Here is an 11,818-nt window from a genome sequence, read left to right as displayed (position 1 = left end):
AATAATAACAATAACAATAACAATAACAATAACAATAACAATAATAATAATAATAATAATAATAATGAATAATAACTAGAGCGGTTCTCGGGTTGCGCGGTTTTCGGCATACGCGGTTGGTGGGTGATGGAATGGTAGTGGGTGTGTTTAAATGTGAGTTTCTTTTCAGAACCCTGTATGGGCGAAGCCTGGATGGTGGATGGGGAGTGTGGGGTGATTAAAGAAGGAAATAATATGGAAATGTAATAGGCCGCACAGCTGTGTAATGTTTATGTTTTACAAGATGCCCAGAGCACGGTGTCCCCTTGTGGTGTCAAGTTCACAACAGGTGTTGGTATTGCTTTACCAAAACAACCCGAGCCATGTGTTGGAAATTTTTGTATGTATAGACAGTTTTCTAGCAATGTTGACTGTACCCACCAAGTTTCATGCCCATACGACAGATTTTAGTCATTTGACCTCAGATGCTTCTGGGTGACCTCGGATGACCCCGAAATTACTTTCCAAAAATTTGGCTCTAAATGTTGACTGTACCCACCAAGTTTCTTGCCCATATGACAGTTTTTAGTAATTTGACCTCAGATGACCCCTGGGTGACCTCAGATGACCCCGAAATGACCGTCTGAAAATTTGACTCTAAATGTTGACTGTACCCACCAAGTTTCGTGCCCATACGAGTTTTTAGTAATTTGACCTCAGATGACCCCTGGATGACCTCGGGTGACCTTGACCCACTAACCAATACAAACTTGTTCTGTCTGGGGTCAAGATGCATCCACCCACCAAGTTTGAAGAACGTGTGACCCTAGACTCAGAGAAAAAAGGTTTTTGCATGTTATGCATAAATTATGCAAATTAGGTACTTAATTACCATATTTTGCGCTCAAAATCGAATCAGGTCGAGATCCTCTGGTCATGCTACCCCCTACAACGTTTCATCATCATAGAGCTTAGGGTTCTTACGGATCCCCAGATACAGCTCCACAAGGCGGATTTCTTCAGATTTCCAACCATATTTGTAGAAGCGTTCCGCATAACTAAATGCGCATACTTTTCGCCGAAAAACTAATCAGGTGATCAGCAGGTGTGTATCATTCCTGTCACCAGGTTTCATTACCATGTGCCCGACGGATCTTGAGATAGTCTGTCCACAAACTCCACTATCAATTTGCGCTGATTTTTGCATAAATTATGCAAATTAGCTTTGTTAATTTGCATATTTTTTACCGAAAACATACGGTTATGGAGCAAACTTGGATACCCTTCCACCCACCAAGTAGCATCCCCGTAGGTCTTACGGTTCCCCAGATACAGCTCCGGACGGACACACACATCCATCCACCTCCATCCCCCCCCCACACACCCCGACAGACAGAAATAGTGATTACTAAGTGCCATCCTGAACAAAGTTCAGGCGAGACAAAAATGCTCTAAAAAGGCTCAGAAAAACAGTACGGAAACGCACGCTGCACTTGCAACATGTATCTAGACCATTTAAAGCCATAATGTACGATCTTATAATATGAAATTGGTAAAAAATTTTCAAACCTGATTTTTTTGCATATTTGGAATGTTTACACATGTGCCAACTTGCACCTAAATGGAATCGGCCAAATTTGTTGTCTTTGTAGGTCAACAGAGCAAAGTTCCACATATTATGATAATTTAAAAATTATGATAATAGGCCCTATGTCCTCCCGTAGAACTGTGTGTTAAATGGCCAAAATAACTAGTGCGATTTTTTTTTCACTTTACCTTGTTATTTCAACCTAAAATGGACAGCAACCCTTCTCGCCAGTTATTATTAATATTATTTCAACATCTATATAAATAAAAGGTAGGTTGGCCCATCTTGTGCGCGAGTGTTCTCCGAATTGCCTAGACTTTCGGCTTTGATTTAGTGGTATATTGATCGGGTACATATTGCCATTTTTCCATTGGACATTCGTTTTTGCAAAAATTGATGGTAACTAAGAGAATAACATAAAAAACTGTTGTGTTTCCATGCAAAATCGCAGTGGTAATGTGGGTAATAAGGACAGTGTGAACCGCGTAATAATATTTCCATTAAAAAACCATACGCAGAGCAACATTGCCCCGTTTTCTGCCAACTGTGAGGTGGCCAAGAAATGATTCAGGCTATCTAGATGCACAACAGCGCATAATTTAATAATGATCTTACGAGCTTTTTGTCCCTTCGCAGCGCTACGCGCCCCATTTTCCGCCACTGCATCGAGGTTGGCAGCCAAGAAATTAAGGCTACGACGCGTGAATCAGGTCTTTGCGTCATCACTAAGGTAACATAGGAAACAGTGGTCTGGTAGACTAGAGTGGTGATAGTGCCTGCGTGGAGACCCGGGGTGCAGACAGTGTACAATTTCATTATTTATTCTAGGCCTATGAATCGTCGTTTAGTTTCATACGGGAGATTGAGGAATACATACGGAAATGCATTGCACTTTATTTGGTTGAAAACGGTCAACAAATATGGTTAAAACCGGGGTTTTTTTTCCCAGCTTTTTTATTGTCAAAACTCAGTGGTAGCGCGTACCGTAACTAACTGGCAGCGTGTTGGCGTTAGTGCGTTGGCGTACAAGGGATGTGACTCGCACGCACGGGGCGCATATGCATAGGACAACTTTCCGTGCCAGAGAAATAAAAAAGAAAAGAAAGTAGGACAAAACTGAAAAGGTAGGCCTACTATGGATGGGTTATGGGTACAGGGTTGTGGATTAGAGTAAATAAATAAATAAATAGCCTAATTCATGAAAAAAGGAAGCTAAAATAATGAGAACATAATTAAATGCAAACGGGAAATCACACGCTAACCAGGAAATATAATAATAATAAATAACATCAATAAATAAATAACATGGAAACGGAGAATAACAGAATATATTTATTGGAACAAAATAGATCTATGTAGAAGAAACTGAAAAGAAAGAAAGAATAAAATGAATAAAAAAGAAAACAAAAAGAGAACAAAAAGAAAACAAAAAAGATACGGGTTATGGTTACAGTAACTAAATGAAACGGGAGCAAAATAAAGAAGGAAAGAAAGAAACGTATCAGGAAACGTAAGAAAAAAAAGCTAAAATTAGATTAAAATTAATCAGGAAATATAAGAAAAGAGAAGCTAAAATAATGAGAACAGAATTAACATGGAAACAGGAAATCACAAGCTAAGCAGCCTATAAAAAAAGAAGCCAAAAGGGAAACGTAAGAAAGGACAGATTTAGAAAATAATGGGAATGCGGTTAGGCCTAAATAAATAACATGGAAACGGAAAGTCACAAACTAAATAGCAATTTTTTTTAAATGGGAACAAACTAGGCCCATGTAGAAGAAACTGAAAAGAAAGAAAGAAGCTAAATAAACTGCCAGAAGGGACAGGTTTAGAACAATAAAGGTTACCTTTTCAATGATTCTACCTTTTCAGTAATTCCTCCTGTTTTAGTGATCGCTCCCATTTACTCAACTAGTGGGGACCCGCGCGAAGCGCGGGTATCCCGCTAGTTTTGAATAAAGAATAACAAAATTAAAATTTGACGGAAATCGTACATTAAATGGCCAAAATAACTAGTGCGATTTTTTACCCTAAGACAGAGAAATTTAAAAACACTCGGACGCAAAATTTGCATGCATGTTGGCAATCAGACACGCCAACCATTTATTGACTTTTGTTTAAAACCCGCACCAAGTACCAACACTCTCAGCCGTACTAATATCAGACTTGTAGTGTGAGTACTTTTTCTGAGTACGAGTATGAGTACTTGGCCATGAGTACGAGTACGAGTACAGCAAAATTATAACGCATGTCGAGTACGAGTACTTAGGCATGAGTACAAGTACGAGTACGAGTATTGATGCATGAGTATGAGTACGAGTACTTAGGTATGAGTAGGAGCACGAATACAATTGAATACCTGAGTGGAAGAAGGGCCCAACTCCATCAAAACTGTTTTTGAGATATTAAGAAAAAACTTAATATTTGGAAGAAAAGTTTTATAGACAGAATGTTTTCATCTTCAGGGGACCTTTAAAGGAGGATTTTGTGATCCTAGCATCCTCTTTTTATGACATTTTTCAGTAGATATCCACGAAAAAAGCTTATTTCCAAAATTTCAGTTGATTCCGATTTTGCGTTTGCGAGTTATGCATGATTATGTGTATTACACTGCTCCATAGACAATGTGTTGTAATTTCGTTCTGGTGCACCAGAACGAAATTCAAATTTGGCGATATTTTTGCTAAATGAATTTATCTGCAAGAAATATTTGGTACATAAACATTATGTAGCCAGAGGTATCCAGTGGTGTAAAAACTTTTGGGAAAAGTGGGGGGATGAGGCTGTGGATCACGAAATGCCCCTTTAATACAAAAACATACAATATTACATACATTCTAAATTATGTTTTCTGTATTTAAAACAAGATGGAGTTGGGCCCTTCTTCCACTAATACTGCAAGTGCCAGTTCCGTAAGCAGATGTGAGCTACAGAAATTTGGTAATTATCCATTAATTGCGCAAGTAGAAGCATGTAATATGTTAGGAAAAAAATTTATTGTAGTGAAATGGAGTTATTAAGCAAAAATTTAAAAAAACATAAACAAAAAAAAATTGTCAAGAATTGTCCAAAAAGGAGGTGGGCGGATAGGAGAACCATTTATGTATTTTATTTTACTTATGCTCAAGGGGGATTAAAGAAAGAAATAATTTTACGTTTTTCAAAACAAAAACAACATATCCAAAATTTTGATAATAATAAAATTTTGATAATGACATATTAGACATTTACTAGTACAATTGCTTGGTAACAATGGGGTAACAATCAACAACAATAAATAATAGTATTATTATTTATCATATAATCAGTATTATCTCAATAAGACAGTTAACATAGTAATAATCTCATTTATTTATTTTGCTGATGACTGATGACCCAACAATTTGAGACAATAGATTTAGAAAATACAATTTGAAAACAAACAAAAAATGTCTTACTCTCAGAATCCATGAAAATATTCTGTGCTCAACATTATACATACACATTGTATATGTAGGCCTATGTGTAGACCTGTAAATATAACTTTGTGCCCGAGTAGGGCCTGAATGGGCAAGACAAGAAAATACAGTAAGATCTTATGTGATAGTTTGATAGTAGCAACTTACAGGAAAACTATCATGAGTATTTTCTACTGAGTACGAGTATTTTTCATGAGTACGAGTAGATTGGCATGAGTATGAGTACGAGTATTGATGCACGAGTACGATTACGAGTACCAAAAAGTACTCGTACTCGTACTTGAGTACGAGTATTGTACTCGAGTACTACAAGTCTGCGTACTATAGCCAAATATATAATAGGAGATTCTCCAGCCGCCACCCGACGCTTATATTCTGAGCGTTTGACCCCGAACCTGTGGATCATTAAATCAAATATCATGGCTGGAAACTCAACAATAAATTACTGTACTGGTGCATACAGATCCCACGCTCCCAAGTGAAATTCTCGAGACTCTTCAACAGGTGAGCGACCTGAAGTTCAAAGGATAAAGTATTAACAATAAATTACGGTACTGGTGCATACAGATCCCACGCTCCCAAGTGAAATTATCGAGACTCTTCAACAGGTGAGCGACCTGAAGTTCAAAGGATATGTATTAATGTTAGCATTCTATGACATGTACATATATCATAATAAATAAATAAAGAAAAGATAATTCAAAACCCAACATTATTTTCTTTTGCTTAATGTGTGAAGTCTTTGACCTTATAAAAGAAAGCATACTCTATTTATACTGTCTTTGATGACACGTGCCTGCATGTAACAATACGATTCTCAATTCCTGTATATAATTGAGAAATATGTAATTTTGACGACTTACTTTCCCTCTTGAACTGTACTATGTTATCATAAAAAGGTTGATACAGAACAAATATATATAGCAACATATTGAACACATGATTTAATTAAACAGTGTACATTGTATCTTTGAAGATCTGAGAAAGGAAAATTAATTGCAAGTCACCTATAATTTTAATGATCGGCGTCAACTCTCCATTCCTCCCTCCTTATCTACAGGGACCATAATTCTTGATTTTTCAAACTTGCAGACAGTTGAATGCTATAATTAGCTATTTAACACCCTACCATGTAGTAGATAAATATATCTGTATTTATATATACAGGTCATTATCTTATTACTGTCACACATAATTATATTTATATTGAAGTCCTTCTCACATGCCCACACAGGGAGCGGTGGGCGGGAAGATTTTTGTTGTTGTTGTGTCCGATACAAAACCAACAGTGAATAAATCACCACCTAATCACGCTCGAAACCCGCGAAGGCGACAAATCCCATTAGTTCCCGGGTCGAGCCAAACAATACAAAATAATCGACATGACAATGATTGACCTCTGACCCGGTAAACAATAACATCGAATCGATTTCTCAGCAAGGGTAAATTGAGTTTAACTTGTTTCACAGTGTTCAACTTTATTTTCACTTTACCTTGTTATTTCAACCTAAAATGGACAGCAACCCTTCTCGCCAGTTATTATTAATATTATTTCAACATTTTGAATAAAGAATAACAAAATCTAAATTTGACGGAAATCGTACATTAAGGCTTTAAGGTTTGTAAATTGAGATCCCCAAAATTTGGCATGCGCAAGGTGAGGGGGGGGGGGCAAAGAATTTTTAGCGGGCCGAGAGCGGGGAAAGTGATTTTTGGCAGGCCGGGGGGGCAAGCCGTATTTTGGCAAGCTGTTTGGAAATTTTACCCAGGGAGGCTCATAATTATTGCACAGCCCCTTAGTTCTTCAAAGCTCTGAAAGCTTTATTTCTTTAGCATCAACAACACATTAAAAACACCAAAATATATCAAAATGAGAACAGGTTTGAGGATGTGCAACGAAAAGCCCCTAACCTGAAAATATTGCACCCACTGTACAATGCAAATAATTTAATAGATTAACAATAACTAGCATGGAATCACAATCACAATATTGTCGTAAGCTTGGGAAAAAAGGCTGATGCATATCGTCGGACGCATCACATACTGGTCTATCTCGAAAAACACGCATTTTGAGAAAATCGCAATTAAGGTAAACTTAATACGAAGATTTTCAATTGCGATTTTCTAGAAATGTGTGTTTTTTTCGAGATAGATCAGTATGTGAAAATACGTACTTTGAAAAAATCATAGATAGTTTAAATTTAACATTTTATAACTAATTATCTAGGAAAAATTGTGGTCTGTAATTTGTTGTATTGGAAGAGCTCCGTAAAAAAGAACTATATACCAATTTTCTCAAAAAAGTCAAAAATTCAAGATAGACCAGTATGTGATGCACCCGACGATATAAATGTTCATATTCAAGATCTGAAAAAAAAAACACCAAAAAACTGTTTTACAGAAAAAGAATTATTGGTTTATAAATAGGGCTGAAATATTTCTTTTAAACTCATCGAGTGTTTAAGTTTTTATTTTTATTTTGTTTTTATTTTATTGTTAGTAAAATGGTTGAATGAAAAATTCACCCAGAGCTAAATTATGTTCTTACCTGTTGTTTGTTTCCAAAATACACAACAAAAACACAAGACAATTACACTAAATATGCTGAAATGGCTGACAATTCCACATGTCGCCATTATGCTTGCCATTATGAGAATGTTATGATGATACACAAGGAAGTAAAATGCACTAAAAGTCAAGTTTATCAGTGAGCCTGTTATTGTGTTTGCAAAGTAATATGAAATAAGGTCATCGAAACTGTGATGTTTATGCTTGGATAGGCACATTCATTATTTACAAGTATGACTGGGACAAAATCTCAGCAAAACTCTGCAAGGTTCACATTCTAAACATCTTTATTTATTTGCGGCAAAATAAAACACCAACATTTGATTTAAATTAACTCAGACTATGTGGTGTTTTTTTTCAATATTCGACAAAGCAAAGTAGTCAAACTTTTTGTCAAAGTTCCCTCTGATCTTGACAAACATGCTTTTTCTTACCCAAGGAAATTGGACACACCCTCTGCACTGGTGTTTTGAGATTTAACAAACTACTGAATGAGAAAAGTATTATTGATTGATTGAGTGAATAAATTAATGTGTGTGAACAAAAGAGGGAGTGTATTGAGCGAGTCAGGGGGTGGGTAGGCGATTGAGTGAGATGAGATTAAATGGGTATATGACATGTGAATGTGAGTCCTGGTGAAAGCCCCAATAGGTGACTGATAAATAGGTGATAGTGCTAGACTAATGCGGTGTGGGTGTGGTGTAAGTATTTGAATGATTTGGTGAGTGTTTTTCAGTGAGTGTGTGTGAGATTGGTGAGAGAAATGAGTGAGAGAAGAGCAAGTAGGTGAGTGAGTCCATGAGATGAGTGATTAGGTGTGTGGGGTGGGTGAGAGTGAGTAAAACAGTAAGCATGATGAGAAAGAGTGTGTGACGGTTTGGATGAGTGGCTGTGAGATGAGCAAGTGGGGGGGTGAGTCTGTGTGATGAGTGATTAGGTGTGTGAGGTGGCTGAGAGTGAGTAAAACAGTAAGCATGATGAGTAAGAGTGTGTGACTGTTTGGATGAGTGGCTGTGAGATGAGCAAGTAGGTAAGTGAGTCTGTGAGATGAGTGATTAGGTGTGTGAGGTGGGTGAGAGTGAGTAAAACAGTAAGCATGATGAGAAAGAGTGTGTGACGGTTTGGATGAGTGGCTGTGAGATGAGCAAGTGGGTGAGTGAGTCTGTGTGATGAGTGATTAGGTGTGTGAGGTGGCTGAGAGTGAGTAAAACAGTAAGCATGATGAGTAAGAGTGTGTGACTGTTTGGATGAGTGGCTGTGAGATGAGCAAGTAGGTGAGTGAGTCTGTGTGATGAGTGATTGGGTGTGTGAGGTGGGTGAGAGTGAGTAAAACAGTAAGCATGATGAGTAAGAGTGTGTGACTGTTTGGATGAGTGGCTGTGAGATGAGCAAGTAGGTGAGTGAGTCTGTGTGATGAGTGATTGGGTGTGTGAGGTGGCTGAGAGTGAGTAAAACAGTAAGCATGATGAGTAAGAGTGTGTGACTGTTTGGATGAGTGGCTGTGAGATGAGCAAGTAGGTGAGTGAGTCTGTGTGATGAGTGATTGGGTGTGTGAGGTGGGTGAGAGTGAGTAAAACAGTAAGCATGATGAGTAAGAGTGTGTGACTGTTTGGATGAGTGGCTGTGAGATGAGCAAGTAGGTGAGTGAGTCTGTGTGATGAGTGATTAGGTGTGTGAGATGGGTGGGGGTGAGTAGATACAAGTGAGCATGATCAGTAAGAGTGTGTGACGGTTTGGATGAGTGGCTGTGAGATGAGCAAGTAGGTGAGTGAGTCTGTGTGATAGGTTATTGGGTGTGTGAGATGGGTGAGAGTGAGTAATGAGCAAATAGGTGAGTGAGAGTGAATGTGTGAGACAAGTGAGTGAATGAGTATGAAATGAGACTGAGATGTGAGTGACAAAATGAGTTCTGTTGATGCATTGCAATACAATTTTCGGGGATATTGCTGCAGTACATTTACAGGGTTTTGTGTATGTGTAGCATACATGCCTAATAATCCATGTTAAGAAAATGTCCCCTTGTTATAAATGAAGTGACGAATTTGTCAAATTTCATAATTGCATCATAATTACTTTTATATACACCAGGCACAAAAAGAAACTCGTCAGTTATATTCATTAGATTTTGGATTATTCTGAAATATACATTTTGTTAATTGGACGTTGAGCAACAATTGACCAAGATATGCGCCTCAAAACTCTCAAACACCAAAATGAAAAGTTCTAATTTTAACGATTCAATTGTGCCTGTTACACTGTGTGCTTTATTGATTGGCCCGTGGTGCTTGTGTGCAATACAACGATGCGTTCCCATTGAAAATCGTTGAAACTGCAACTTTTGATTTTGGGGTTTGAGGCTTTGGAGGCGCATATCTTGGTCAATTCTTGTTCGTTTTTCACAAACAGGGTGTCCAATGAGAAAGCAAAGTCCAATTAACAAAATGTATATTTCAGAATAATCCAAAATTATCAAGTTATTGAACAGCAAGGATGAATATAACTGACAAGTTTCTTTTTGTGCCTGGTGTAGTATCTAAGCTTAATGCACACAACACCATACACTCAGATAAAAAACAACAGCAAAAATAAAAAAAACATGGACAGGAAAAAAACAGACATACACTAATATTTAAAAGAACTTTCTGTATTTAATGCCATGTACTGTATAATAATGTAACATTTGAAAATCACTTTTGAAATAGAATAATATTAACACATGGTCATGATATTGAAACATCTGAGTCAAAGCTACTTGGGTATGCTGGAAAGCGCAACTAGACTAAACATTAATATAATAGGCATCTTCTTTTCTTCCCATCATGATCTATTCCAGGGGGTACTTTTGCTGCATTCTGGCTATCAAGTATCACAAAATTCATCATCTTCATAGGTGTGTAGACGCACTCAGTTCATTAGGATACAGAAATTTTTGCTGGTGCTGTCATTGGAAAAAAGGGAATCTTCTTTATAAATCAATTCATGAATAGTAATGGCGGATGATGACTGATACCTTTCAGAAGCCAAAAAAAAGCTTTTCCAGACAATATTGGCATTGGGTCATCAGGAATAAAAGTTACTTGTTTACTTTTTTTGTTTTATAGACTCAATGGTGAAAATCTAATGACAAGTAACAGTTTTCCACTGTTGGTAATCTCTTACGCAAACGTTCTACATCACTCTTTAACAGCATGACTTGCATTCAACACCGTACTACATTTGTAACATTGATGGATTTATGAGGATCTATTTTATGGAATCAATATGCCCATCTTAAGACAAAAAAAATCACAAAGACCTCTTGGAGACCATCAGATGTACGTCATACCCCCTGTAATAGGGCATGATGGGAAATAGGTCTATTGCAGACCATTTATAGGTTAATAACTGCGCATTAGTTATTTGGAGGGCATTGTGAAAAATCTAAACATTTTGCCTTTGGAACCGAGGGATATTCCGAGGTCCAAAGCAAAATGTTTAGATTTTTCAAAATTCCCGACATATAACTGATGCAAAGTTATTAACCGAATTCATAACCATCATTATTAACTCATCACTCAACAAAAACTTATACTTCGCCCTTCAAAAAGTCGATATTCCGCTAGCGACCAATCACACTAGCATGCAATCATGCGATGTCCAAATACGGCAGCCAGCGTCTGCGTAAATTGTTCGAACACGTAACATGTCACGTAACGCGGTCATTGTACCTTTAGCTACGTCACGAGACGCGGTCATTATACTTTTTCAATGACCTGCATTTGCGTCCACGTAGTTAAAAGTTATTATCACTGATTCATAACCTCATTAATAAACGCGATGCGTGCGATCCAATCATATCTTATTATTTGTGAAAACGCGAACGCAAATCGAGGTCATTAATATCTCACAATTGACCGCAAAATGCGTAGTTGTTCCAATGTCGCACACAATTGAATTCTCGTGCGCGCCGCTTTTGTGCGTCCCAACGAACTGCTTGCTGCGCTGGCTGCCGTATTTGGATTGCGCGCTACCATATTTGCACAGATTCTGATACGCACTTTTGTTATTGGTCGCTTTGTTTTAGCCTGATCGATTTTGGGAAAGGGAAGATGTAAAATTGTTTATTTTACAAACTTTTGAGGAAAATTTTGTGTTATTTTGTAAAGTTAAAAGATCAAAGTGACGGTTATGAATGAGGTTAATAACTTTGCATCGGTTATATGTCGGGCATTGTGAAAAATCTAAA

This window comes from Amphiura filiformis, chromosome 1 (assembly GCF_039555335.1).
Source record: "Amphiura filiformis chromosome 1, Afil_fr2py, whole genome shotgun sequence".
In the NCBI taxonomy this organism is placed as follows: Eukaryota; Metazoa; Echinodermata; class Ophiuroidea; order Amphilepidida; family Amphiuridae; genus Amphiura; species Amphiura filiformis.
The sequence above is the reverse complement of the archived record's forward strand: the minus strand, read 5'-3'. Positions refer to the sequence as shown.